We start from the raw sequence: 12,490 nt of genomic DNA, 5'->3' as shown, positions 1-12,490 counted from the left end.
CTTATTCAGTCCCTCCTTTCCTGGAAAAAGGATCAGGGTGGGACCGGGTTAATTTAAATCTCTGGGGAAACTATCTGCACCATGAAGGTGATGTACTCGGTTCTATGGTCGATTGGTTTGTCAATTACTGGTTGGATCCAATCAGAACCATCACCTCTGCTAACAGATATGTCGGTGAGTAAACCTATCTTAAATGATCATGCCAAAAGGATGCCAATGGCTAGGACCGGGAGTGGTGTAGGCCCAATCAGAAGTTTGGCACCCCTTGATTAGACCCTTCAACAATACATTTGTGATCAAGTTCAATCATCAGTACTGAGACATCAAATAAGAATGACAGATGCCAGTTATAGTTTTAAATTTTATATAAGACGTTAGTAGTCAAAATACATGAAATATTACAGGAAGACGTTTAGCAGAAGAGTGTACAAGTCATCAGTACAAAGAACACAGTAATGTTCGATATAAAATCCAATATAAATTTCCCTTCTAAAAGTGGGAAATTGTGGTTCCGGCATACAGAGAAATGCATTTCCTTTTATAGGACTTTAGACAAAGACTTTCTTACGTTTCTACACAAATAAATGGTTCTCAGAATGTGCACCAATGAGGACAAGCAAGAGGAAACATTATACTACAGAATACATTGGGATATTCTCTCATATTAGCAGAACATTAAATTCAGTTGTTCTCACAGTTTACTCAAGCATACTAGATGATACATGGAAGTATATTTTCAAGAAATGGTGCTCTGCTGTTTTGCCGCAGTAGAGCGCAAAATCTTTGCTGCCGGTGTGCGTCAGTTTCTAACGCCATGTTAGTGTCGTATTTACAATAAGGCGCTCCATGGTTTTAGGAAGAGGCCGGCGTTGGAAAAACTGGTGCTGATCTCAGCGCCGAGTCACAAAAAAAAAAGCACCCTAATGTAGAATAAGTGGCGTTCGAGCCAGTAGCGGCCAGAAAAACAGCCACTAGCCATCCCAGTATCACTTTTATGCGTCTAGCAAAAACTAAAAAATGCCACTAAGTAAAGATAGGACAACAACCCTACTAACCCCACTATCAGCCAGATGACCAGCCAGAGCCGCAGGGGAAGAGGAAAGGCAAGTTTAGTCAGTAGGAGAATGAGATCTTGATTGCGGAGGTGACGGAGCACCAATACCAGCTCTTTGTCAGCTCCAAAGTGTCATTAGGGAAGAAAAAGACCATGTGGCATTCCATTGTAAACAAGGTAAACAGCGTTGCTGAAGTCAAGAGGACAGTGACGGACCGTACGAAGTGCTGGCATGATGCTAAGTGCAAAACTAAGGAGAAACTGGCAACAAATCTCCAGGCAGCATTGTGGTAGTCCAGCTCCCCAGGAGCAGCTGGATCCCTTGGAGGAGCAGGTGTTGGCAGTCATCTCTGAGGAGTCAGCGGTTGGAGTTGCAGCACAGGACAGTGCTGGTTATGATAAACTAACTCATCAACAGGGTAAGTACTAACAAGGGACAATGTGGGGAACTATGGAATGTTGTGCAGTCCAGGCAGCTATGACCCAACACTCTGCGGCACTGTGTGCATGACAAACAGTAGCCACCAGGCTCCCCTATGGTTAGCAATGAAATCCATGGAAGGCTCATGGGCATTTTGATCATATGTTGGAGTAGGGCAGCGTAGCAAGCCTCCTAGCTTTGCTATTCTACATCAAAAGTAAAGGGCAGCAATGCGTTGTTTGTACAAGAAACTGAGCATTCCTGTCTTAACTGCCTGTGCTGACACACAAACAGCAGGTGTTCACCATGATTCAAAGGTATCTGCGTTGCTGATAGCCAGATGAATGTGCACCAGCATAAAGGATAGCACTGGGATGTGTTGTATTGTCATAATACCAGAGCCTTTCCCATTCACACAGCTTGGTGCAGCAAGATGGTTTTTTGAGATGTGCTGCACCACATATTTATGAAAGATGCTCCTCTGTCACACCTGGGGCGATGCACATTAACCAAGCCTCCAAATCCCTAGCATGCAATTGGTATCTCATAGGAGAAACAACACACCTGATGGGTGGGGGATATGTGGGCCATGGGTAGTTCCTAAACATAGGGACATTTCAAGAGTCACAGTCATGCTCTACTAGATTAAACTACAGAGTATGCAGCTGTCCTGGCATGCAGGCTCACACCACACAGGTGTCAGCTGCCATGGGAGGAGCCACCTGATCTCCTCTCATCTACATATATATGGCTGGGTATGTGGGTGAACGCAATTTATGTACAACAGCTGACCATAGGCCATATTTAAAGTGAAAATGTGCTGGGCATCGATGCAAACAAATCTGCAGCGCCTAGCAGCATCATTTCACAAATGCATGGAAGGGCTGTATCTACTGGAATATGTGCCACCCGTATGCTCACCCCTGCGCTGCTGCAAAAAGAACAGCTGTGCGCCAAAGCAGGCACCCTTGCGCCATGTCACAATAGTGTCTGAGTTGGTGCTTGGCAGTTTTTATCTGTGCCAGCACAAGGGGAAAGACATGGGGTGTGCCGTTTCCTTGTGAATACAGTGCTTTCCTGTGTTTGTGGAATGACACGGTGTACTGCAGCTATAGTGCTTGCACCACTGTGTTGTGCCATTTCTATGTGATCATGGCCCTTGGTAGGTACATATCACCATTCCCAGCACTACTACCATCTGGGGTGCTGCCTGACACATGTCACTCTGCCATCTCAGTCCATTGGAGATGGTCACTCATAATGTAGGTGTCGTAGGCACATGAGAGTCAAAGGATGATCAATGCCATCACTGTTTGGCAGTAATATGTCTGCAAGGGACAAATTTGGGACAGTCAGAGGAGCCATGTGCACATACAAGTGCATGGGTCTTAGCCAAATGATGTGTGACACCCTGCCAATAACCAACTCTGGTCATCATGAAATGTCATGAACGTCAGTGATTGGAATCTGGCTACTATGACAGGGCCCATACACTCAGAGTGTGCATACAGTGGTAGAGACATCATAGCTGGGAGCCAGTCATCAGAACGGAAAATACCGTGCTATTTGCAATACATACCCTTGCCTAACAGCTGTCCTATGCATCAATGAGGAACTGAAAGTGTAAGGTGTAACACTTTGTTTGTCAACTGCTTTACCCATGTCAACAGGTAGAAAACATCACTAATACCATTTCCTCATATCATTGCAGAGGATAAACCCTCCCTTCCTGGCCAGCACCCTGTTCCGCACATCAGTGATGATGGGGATCATGACAACCTGCCAACCATCGACCAAGAAACCCTCCAAGAACTCCTGGACTCCATTGGGACACCATCTCTGGACACAGGGAGGGTCACCAGTGTTGCAGAGTCTCCACATACCCTGCCTAACAACCAACAGGCATCACCTGCCACCCCACCCAGACCCCTGGACTCCAAGGACCCACAGATTAGCTTCCAACGTACTGTGGTAGGAGTCCAGCAGGCAGAGCAGGTGCGGGCAGGATGGAGACTGTGGCGGCCACCCTAGAGGGAGTCTGTGGGTGACTCAGTCCCAATAAGGACAACACTGCCACCAGAGGTTGACATCTCTGGTGTCATGAGGGAGATGCATCAACAACTGCCCTGCCAAAGTGGTCCCAGCGAAGTGATCAACCAGCTGGGGGCAATCAGAACCATCTTGGAGCGGAAGCTGGGCTCCCACTGTGCTGTCATGGCTGCCTACCACCACGACGTTGCTGCTGTGTTTTAAAACCAGCAGATCCTCCTCACTTCTGTGTTGCCTCATGCATTTCCACAGATAAATCCTTCTGCAGGCACTGAATCCACATCTTGCGTCCCTGATGTGAGTGTGCCTCCCTTGGCTGCCACATCTGCAACAACACCCTCAGACACCGCACACAGCAGAGGAAGAAGATGTAGATGGTACCTCTTTCTAATGAAGAAGTCTGCGGTAGCATGCTTCTGTGCCACATACCCTATTTCTACTTAGCCTTGCACGATTAACATGCCAGGGGACATCTTCTGTCACTGTCTGTATTTTGACTTTGCCCTGTTCACCTTGACCAATTGCGGACTGTCAATTTGGCCTTTCCTCCCTAATGACATTGTGGTCATCCTCCTGACTGAAGTACTCCTCTCCTCAACATGTCCCATGACAGGTTCCCCACATGGATTCTGTCTGGAGATCCACTGGCTCTAAACATCCTTTGGGGTTGTTGTCCAATGAACCTGACCTGTGAGACCCTTCAACATTTACACATGTAAATAAATACACTTCCAGTGTGCTGTCTGTCTGTAAGGAGTCAGGGCCAGCTTGACAACTGTCCAATCTAGGAGGCAACTACACCAACTACTAGCCAAAGGGACATGTGTTTTGTGGAGTCCAGGACAATGCTTAGCTGTGAGAGTATAACATATTTTGCATTCATTGTTTATGTGATGGCTTGTAAGAGCTTACTCAAGGTTGCAAGCATGAAGTTCAACTGGTGTCATACAATGTAAATGGTGAATTAAGGCCCCCCACAAGTGTCGGGTCCATCCGTGGTTACTAGCAAGCATACAAAATTGGGCTGACTAGTAAACGCAGCAAGTGTGAGTGGGTACGGAGCAGCTATCAGTAAGTGAGTCAAATAGCCTATTAATTGTGCAAGTGTTTTTGACCACAACTTTCCTCCAAGCAATGTTGCGTTAGCAACCCACACATAGATCTTGTATGTGAACACTTGCTGAGCACTGTGTCATAATTCATTCATGATTGTCAGGTCCATGATGAACAATGTCTGATCGTAAGACTACGTAAAGTCATGGGCAGCCTGACAGATCCCTGTCCATAGACAAGACACCTACTCATACATGTTGCTGGACACTGCTAGCAAAGATATATGCAGGTAAAAAACTTCACCTGAGCACACATGCTAACTCCAACACAGTAAATCTTTACGTAGACCTCTATGTAGTTAACAATTACATTTATTGTCAATAGAAAAGGTAAATAAGAAAAAACTACCTGCCCTATACTAACTACCTATCCTAGACTATTTTAGCCTACCTACAATATAAAGCTACCTTAACTTAACTTAGCTTACTTCACACATTTAGCACGACATGATAAACATCACACCCACCCCCCTTAAGTAACGTCTTCGCACAAGGACAACAGAAACTACACCTAAACCCCAACCACCTTCCCATAGAAACCTAAGCAATCATTTTTTTGTATATTTTTGTAAGTATTTTGTTTTTTTTAATACATATAAAACACTTCAACCCCCAACCCCAAATAACCCAAAGTACACCTACCCACTAATATCTAACCCACCCTTAAAAAAACACTAAAACCACTATCACTATAACTACACTAACCTAAAATAAGCAATAAAAAAACATGAAATGCAGGGGGAAGGGCTATTTCCGTTTTCATGGCCAACTGCCTGCTTTAGCTCCTGCAGCATAGATAAAGTCTGGTACATTTTATTTTCCGAGACTGCCCCACATAGTTTGAGGTCTGATAAGTCCTTTCTTACGTTCATCTCAAAACTGGTGGGCCCTCCTGTGGCCTGAGGTGTGGGTCCAGGTGAGATAGATGGGCCACTGGTGGAAGTACTTTGTATGGCTGAGTGGGAGGTACGTGTAGCAGATTGATCATGATTGGCATAGCTACCCTTGGCAGTGGTTGGTGGTCCAGTTGAAAAGCTTGACCACTTCCCCTAGACCTTCTCCTTTTCATACCTCCTCTTCATGGCCCTGTGTGCCTTGGCGACCCATCAGAGGTGGTGGAAGCGCCCCTTGCGTTTATTGTATTGCCTCAGCTCATCTGGGGTCATGTTGTCTGTTGAAGCAATGAGGATAAATGTCATTCAAAGGGTGTCTAGGAACAGGTATCAACATCATGAAATATAATTATTTACATCACATCTAAGGTAGCAGCCCCTACAGTCTAAATTCATAGTGCAGCTTACAGTGACCATACACATACCTATTATCTATCATATCAGATGTTCTCAGCCCTAATTGCAAAGGCAGGCCAACTGTTACACAATGCAATTGCAACACCGTTGATACATCTAGGTATGACCATGTCAGTACTGACTAGTATGCTTGGGAACAAAGCTCTTTGATGCCCATTGAATGATACACATTTTCACTTTCACTGTATATTAGTGTGCCTTCTGAATCCTGCAATGGCCATAGGCATTGCCACAGTAGGAAGTGCTTTGTCTTGACAGTACATGCATTGTCTCACAAAGTTGTGTAATTGATAAAGCAAGGACCTATATCAGGATACACTGCTACCTATACAGAAACCTTGGCAGGTATGCATGTAACAATGGATGCAGGATAAGTACCTCACATCATACAGAGGCATTTGAAACCTCTCATATTTGACCTGTAGTAAGTCCATGGTGGACCATACCACGACTCAATACATGCTCCCAATATCATAGCATGTGCAAGTGATATGCAGTCTGTATTCTTCACAGCTACATCCATTTTCAGATGTTTATCTGCTACCACATATATTTGCATAGTCTGCTACAGAGATCATGGATCCCCTGTCAAGCAACTATCATATGATCCAACCCAGATTAGCAAAAAAAAATCCTTGACTGTAGTCAAAAACTGATTAACATACAACACGTCACCTCAACTTTTCCTGACCCATGTATCTCCTTCCAAAAGTTCATTTGTGATAAGGATGCATATTGAATCTGGCAATTCCCACAGCATCTGACATCACACTTCTTTGATGAAGGCACTCACCGGTGAAATTGGGGTTCTTGTAGTTTGCCACCTCAGGTCATGGGCGTCCGCAGGGGGGGGCAAGGAGGGGCGCTTGCCCCCCCCGGACTGCTCCTCCTTGCCCCCCGTGTGGCCACTTATGCTTTTACGGACGCCTTTTGTCCGGGATTACGGGCCCTGCAGGGAGCAGAGGTGTTCCCTGCCAGAGGCCTCAACTCCCTGATGGGGCTCCTCACACTCCTCCTCGCTGCCCCTCCCGCCCATTGTCATTCTGTCTGCGGCTGATTGCCACAAACAGAATGACAATGGCCGGTTTGAGCTGCGCGCCACAAGCACGAGTGGTTAGGTCTGGACACAAAGACCTCCTTTTAACACTCTCAGGGCCGGCTTTAGGGCGGTGCAACTGGTGCCACCGCACTGGGTGCTGACTCTTCGAGGGGGCGCCTATTTAGAAGTATTTTACGGTTTTAAAAGCACCTGCTGCATTGCCAGCCTCCGAAATTGTCATTCAAAAATAAAAATGTCAAGATAACTTGGTGATTAATGTTCTTCCTGGAGAGAAAAGGAGTTTTGTCAAGTGGAAGTTTTAACTCATTTTATGTATCACAGAGGGTTAATGTGTGTGCTGCAAAGAATGTGTACCATGCAGATCACAAAATGCATATAGTTTAAATAGGTCAGTGCTTTTGTCAGAGAGATCCTTTCGGTAAAAAAAAAATCATCATTATGAAATGTAACCTCCAACCATCGGGTTCTGATTTACTTTCTGAGTCTGTGCTTCTCCAGACCAAGCACTCTTAAACTATACTGCCTACCAGTATGGATGACATGCAACTCCTACACCTTGTAGTCCTCTGTATTATGTAACATTTCCTATACACTGATTTACACACCTATGATTGATTGCATCTGAGTAGTGTTTGCGATGTAAAGTGCTCGGACACCCTAAACTGGTACAGGTGGCACTATTAAATACATCTGAGAGAGAGTGGTTATGGAGACTTGAGGGGGTACTGTACTGTTAAAGGGTAGTAGTGTGGGAGTCTGTGGGGAGCGCCCGTGGGGGGCGCCAACAAACTTTGTCGCACAGGGTGCCACCAGCGCTAAAGCCAGCCCTGAACACTCTGTAGCCTGAGAGCAAGGGGTCTTCTGAATGAAGTTCGGGGGGGGGGGGGGTCGATGCATTATTCTCCCAAGTCAAAAACTGAGGTTGCAGCATAGCCCGGTTTTCAGATCCCACTAAAACATACACAGACTTGTGTCAATAACATATCTATCTGCCAGTATGCACCCTATCATGTCTGGCAGGACGTCCCGACCCTGTGTTTCACTACCTCATATCCCCCTGCACCCCACTCCCCACGCTCACTGCCTCATATCCCCCTGTATCCCACTCCCCGTGCTCAGGGCCGGCTCTAGGGCGGTGCGACCGGTGCCACCGCACCGGCTGCTGACTTCGTGTAGGGGGCCCTAATATGATGATTTTAAAAGCACCTGCTTCTTTCCTGGACTCCTAGAAACTTTCAGCCACCTATAAAAATGTCTAAATGACTGCAGTGATTAATGCACTTCCTTAGAGAGAGGGAGAGATCAAAGTTTTGTGTAGTGGAAGTTTCTACTCATCCTAAGGTAGCGCAGAGGGTTACTATGCTTGCTGCAAAGAACGTGCAGCTCACAAAGTGCGTATAATGTAATGTAAATAGGTCAGTGGGTCACACTTTTGTCAGAGAGACCATATTGTTGATAACTCTTTATGAGTTAAAATCCTAATGTGGAACAGTGAGCAAGTAACTTATCAAAGATGCATGCAAACTGGGCTAGGGCGTTATGATTTCCCCCCAGTTTTTCATTATCCTAATGTGGCAAAATGGGTTAATTTGGGTAGAAATCAATTCTTATTGACAAAGAGAACCCCCCCATCCATGGTGCTAGGTTTTAAATTCTAGGTTTCTGATTCTCCTGACCAAGCACTCTTAAACTATCCTGCCTACCTGTACGGATGACATGTGACTCCTACACCTTCTTGTCCTCTCTCGTATGTAACATTTCCTATGCACTGTTTACACACTTATGATTGTTTGTCTCTATGTAATCTGTGTAACGTAAAGTGTTCTGACACCTTACACGGATAGGAGCGGCGCTATAAAATGAATTAAATGCACCTGAGACTGAATGGTTACGGAGGCTTGAGGGGCGCTGTGAAAGGATGGTTATGAAGAACCTGTAGTGGAGGTGGTCATTGGGGGTGCCAAAAAGCATTATCGCACTGGGCCCCACGAGCGCTAAAGTCGGCCCTGCCCATGCTCACTGCCTTATATCCCTCTGTACCCCACACCTCGCGCTAACTGCCACGACATATCCCTCTGTACCCCACACCTTGCGCTAACTGCCACAACATATCCCTCTGTACCCCGCACTTCGCGCTCACTGCCACATATGCCTCTGTATCCCACTCCTCACACTCACTGCCTGATCGCTCATTTTACCCTGCCATTCATCTTCTACGTGATCTCTCCCCTTCCACTCGTTCTACCTCTGTTCACCCCTTACTTCTTTTTGTGCCTTACTTCTTTCTCAATATCTCTACTTCTTTTCCACTTCAGTAACATCTGTGACACATCTCTGCACTTCCTTTATATCAACGCACCCCTCTACCTCACCAGTCTAATTCAGTCTTTATTATTCCCTCTTCCTCAGCTGTCTCTACCTGTCTCTGACACACCTCTCCCTCTCTCTACCTGGCCCTCTCTGGTTCTACGACTGCGTTATTCTCCCCTCTCCAGCTTTGATTTACCTGTCTCTGCTCCTGAATCTTTTACTCCTACACCTCACTTCTTTGTCTACCCTTCACCCCTCGCTACCCTTCTGTTTGCCTCACTACGGTCTTTACCCGACCCACCTTCAGTGCCTTTTCCCATTTCGCCTCCTTCCCTCACAGCGCTCTCCTAGCATGCATCTGTTTCTCCCCTCACCACCATGCCTGCCTCTACTCCTCCTTACCTTTCTAACCAGCCTAACTTTCTACTTTCCTGTTATTCCTGGTAGTGAACCTTTCATTTCACCCCTCCGGTTGTATTATCTACGCATTCAAATTGAGTAGGTCATTGTAGTGCTCCCAACCTGACATCGAGACCCAGTCCCCTAGCCTCTCAACATGCCCAGATATAACAACAAGCATTGGTATAGCCAATTGGTCTCGCCTTTGGGACCTGCTGCAGAACTAAATACTTATACTGCCGGCATCATACTTACCCAGCGCCAAGACGCCTTGGCAGAAGTGCGCTATATAAGTTCTTCAGTCAGTGAGTCAGTCATAAGGTCCCAAAGGCGAGACCTATTGGCTATGCCAATGCTTGTTTTTCTCAGATTGGCCTGAACATTACCCGATCCGGATTGTCTGCCATTTTAGCCCCGCCCCCATTAACATTAGCCACGCCCCTTCATTTGCCAGGTTCGCCCCCCCCTGGAAAAATTTCTGCGGACGCCCATGCCTCAGGTCGCATGTATGATGGGGGTCCAGCTACAAGACATAACATGTAAATCACATCAGTAAACATTACTACACATATCTGATATGCAACAAAAGTACAGTTCATACGCATGGCTATTGGCTATGTAACCCTTCAGGTTGTAAGTTTTCAAAAGACACAGTTGACATGCCCGAATGATACACATTGGTAAGGCTGACTGTGGAGAACATACATATGAAGAATTTAAACATGCACCTGTTGGTCAGTTTGTAGAACCAGGTCATGAACCTCATCACTACCAAAATTCACTATAGTAGCTGACTTAGGTGATGCTCTGCACCTACATAATTCACATACAATATTCATTAGGGTGATGCTGCATATGCTATGCACAACTCACTTCATGCATACTTGTTCCCTAAGTGAGCATTGTACCTGTCAGTGCTGCTGAGTCCATGCCCCACCTACTGCACCCCTAAGTGAACACGCATTTACAATGCAATTGGTCTCGCATTTGCTAGAGTTTAAGCTATTGGCATTGTAAATGGCAATGCCTTTTATTTATCGGTTTTGAAAAACAACATATAAATAAAAGGCATTTTCATTTACAATGCCAATAGCTCAAACTCTGACAAATACGAGACCTATTGCATTGCAAATTACTAACAACATGCCCAAGGATTTAATGGATACAAACAGATCTTTTATTTAGGTGCCTTCTCTAAAGCTCCCAGCTGACCCTGTGGGTAGGTAGATTTGCACCATGCATGTAAAACCAAAAATTACAGAATGAGAAGTAAATACATTTAGCAGAACTCATTTAATTGAATTTATAAGAAGAATACATTTAGTTTACCGCTGCAAGGAGTCAAGCTCACGTTTTGTAGCTTATGTGTAGATGTGTGTATCCGATGTGTCACCCACTGAGTAGTTTTACGGGGACTGGAACTTGTGACCTGCAGCATAAGCAAAGAGGTCAGCAATAATAAAAGTATTTGACCATGCTTCCCTGCTAGAAACCAAACCCGCAGCCTATAGATTTCACCCAAGGCTCTGCAGCAAACACATTAATCGTCTAAACGAATTCCAGTCTTTAAGTACAGGTTATGCACGAATTGTCAGAGCAAGTGCATTAGCCCGCTGAGTTCTTTTACTAATAACATGCCGAAGGATTTGATACAAAAATAACTTTTTCTTTAGCTGCCTTAACTACCTAAGCTGTCATGCACTGCCTTGTGTTTCGGCCCAATAAAGTAAGATAAAACAACTTTACTAAGACGGGTCCCCTCCCAGTTGGGTTGAGGCAGAGTTTGTGAAATTAATTGCACATGTTTTAGCAGAATAAAGGCAGACTGACTTCTACCCTAGTGCACCGTTCGGTGCTCTAGAAACGAGGCGCACTACTTGATATGATATGTCCAAAAAAGAGCCCTCCTTATTGTGCATGTTGTGCTACAACAACCATATAGACCGACTTGCATTGTTCCTCTTACTTCTGTATTTAAACCCTAACATCGTGCTTGCCACCAACAAAGACTCGCCAACAACAAAAGCAATGGGAATATTAAAGATAAGTAATAGTTGTATAATAGCCCCTGAACTGCATCTGTTACAGACCAGTTGAGCATGCTCCTACTCACGATTGTTATTGAATCCAGGGACGTGAACTCGCCTTTACTGCACGTCTCCCTTCGTCGCTACCCTGAAGCAATCATTCTTGTGAAGGACATATTAAGAATTATGTCCCTTCTGTTGTATATAAGGGTAAAGACACGCTCTTATCACATAACTGTGCTTACTTCTAAGAAAAAAATGGTCTTTGCAACGCGGTCAAACTTCCTATCCAGTACCCGTACTTCCTGTTTAAATGACCCGGTGGTTTGTCACATGGTCAACATAAAGCACGAAAAAAGACTGAAATTGCGAAAAAAAGACTAACTCGGTGCAATTCAACTCACTGTTAACCTTCTTACTGACTCATCGTGAACCCATCAATCATAAATAAATTCACTTGTTTAACGGCGCAACGTAAAGCCCAACAAATATAACAAATTAAGGAATAATAACAAGTGACTAAGTAAAACAAGCGCGTCCACAGACCTCGACCCCAATCGCTGCGCGTGCCCTGGTCTGTCTCCCTTGAGAGGCATCTCGAAGCGCATCTCACAGGCGTGTCCACAGACCCCGATCGCTGCGCGTGCCCCGGTCTGTCTCCCTCGAGAAGCATCACGGCAACAATAGTTCTCGTTGGCGACAGCGCTTCCTAAAAATTTCCTAATAGAACTTTAACACGTATGGAATA

At 45.4% G+C, this 12,490-nt stretch overlaps 1 long non-coding RNA gene across 1 annotated transcript; it reads right to left on the bottom strand.

The window, feature by feature from the left end:
* Nucleotides 1-398: 398 nt before the first annotated feature.
* Nucleotides 399-12,014, bottom strand: LOC146796115 (uncharacterized). The gene is made up of 3 exons (XR_014969541.1): nt 11,829-12,014; nt 11,045-11,144; nt 399-5,807 (listed from the first exon to the last, which is right to left on the bottom strand). It is a non-coding gene; the product is annotated as an uncharacterized LOC146796115 (long non-coding RNA).
* Between the last annotated feature and the right edge of the window lie 476 nt (nt 12,015-12,490).

Source organism: Triturus cristatus, chromosome 10, assembly GCF_964204655.1.
Source record: "Triturus cristatus chromosome 10, aTriCri1.1, whole genome shotgun sequence".
Taxonomy (NCBI): Eukaryota; Metazoa; Chordata; class Amphibia; order Caudata; family Salamandridae; genus Triturus; species Triturus cristatus.
Note: the sequence above shows the minus strand (reverse complement) of the source record. Positions and strands in the feature narration are given on the sequence as shown.